Consider the following 1,382-nt stretch of genomic DNA (forward strand, 5'->3'; position numbering starts at 1 on the left):
ATCAGAAGATAACCTGCAGATCCATTATCAGCCTTCATCATTTTCTGCTTAGCACAGCTGTCTGACCTGGCCCCACTGAAATAAACAATGAGCACAGTGATTCTCACTCCAAAGAAGTTGGATTCCAATGATTTTGCTCTTGGGTTTTGTTCCTTACTTTATTTGCAAGAGTTTTGGTCAGAGAGTTAATGCAAAATCATGTATGAAGGGATCTAACATCAGGATTTGCCTCTCTGAATTTGTCAAGCTGGCAGATACATCTTAGTGGGGTGTGGCTGTCCATCTCTCTAATCCCTGTACTTGAAAGGCTGTGGGAGATAATAAATCCTGTCTCAAAACAAACTCTTTAAATGCAAATATCTCCACAACTGTATTATCTAGTGCAAATAAATCATTTAGTGACTCTCATGGGATAGGACTGTAGATACTTTCCTATCTATTTTCTTTTCCAGATTACCCCCCAAAACACACACACACACAAACACACACACAATATTTATCTCTTTGATAGCCAATCTGCTTCCTGGGTCCTGGGACTACAGATTTGTGTATTAGTTTAAGCACACGACTTGTTCTTTTGAGTTAATATTATTGATACAAAAATTTTAGGAATTATTTTATAGTAGGAGGAAGAATTACAGCTTTTCCTAGGAATGGGGCAAAGATTAAATAAGAAATTTCAAATAGCTGGAAGGAGTAAGTAAATTTTATCTTCTTTCTTGGAAAGTAGGCACACACAGATGACTTGGCCTTCTACATTTTTGGTGGTATAAAATTTATGTACATGTAATATTTTATTGTATATTTTTTGTATCTGATTAAAATGTTTTTTGTTTAAGCGAAAATTTATTTAAGGCAGATGTGAAAATTCTTGGTGCATGTTCCCCCTGGTTTGGAGTTTGGTATCAGCTCCCAAACAAACCAAATACTTTCACAGATCTCTTAAATAGCCTACCAACTCTACACATTCCCCAAGCAATAGAATTTTCTGGGTTTGATTTTTCTAAAGCTCTACTTCCAAGTCTATTTCAAATCTTTAATGTGGAAAGGAAGGAATGAGAGAGAGAGAGAGAGAGAGAGAAAACCACCAGTTTTATGTGACTACTGTATGAGGCTGGAACAACAGATCTGCTTAGTCATGTCTTCATTAAACAAGCAACCCTGTAAAAGTGTACAGTGATCCACTAGGCAGTTGCCTTTCAGTAGAATTCTACTCCAGTGCTTTATCAATGAGTTCCTTAAGAAAGCTATAGAAGGGGCAAAGTATCCACACTTTGGTCTTTGTTCTTCTTGAGTTTCATGTGTTTTGCAAATTGTATCTTATATCTTGGGTATTCTAAGTTTCTGGGCTAATATCCACTTATCAGTGAGTACATACCATG

The sequence above is a fragment of the Mus caroli genome, chromosome 12 (assembly GCF_900094665.2).
Source record: "Mus caroli chromosome 12, CAROLI_EIJ_v1.1, whole genome shotgun sequence".
NCBI lineage: Eukaryota > Metazoa > Chordata > Mammalia > Rodentia > Muridae > Mus > Mus caroli.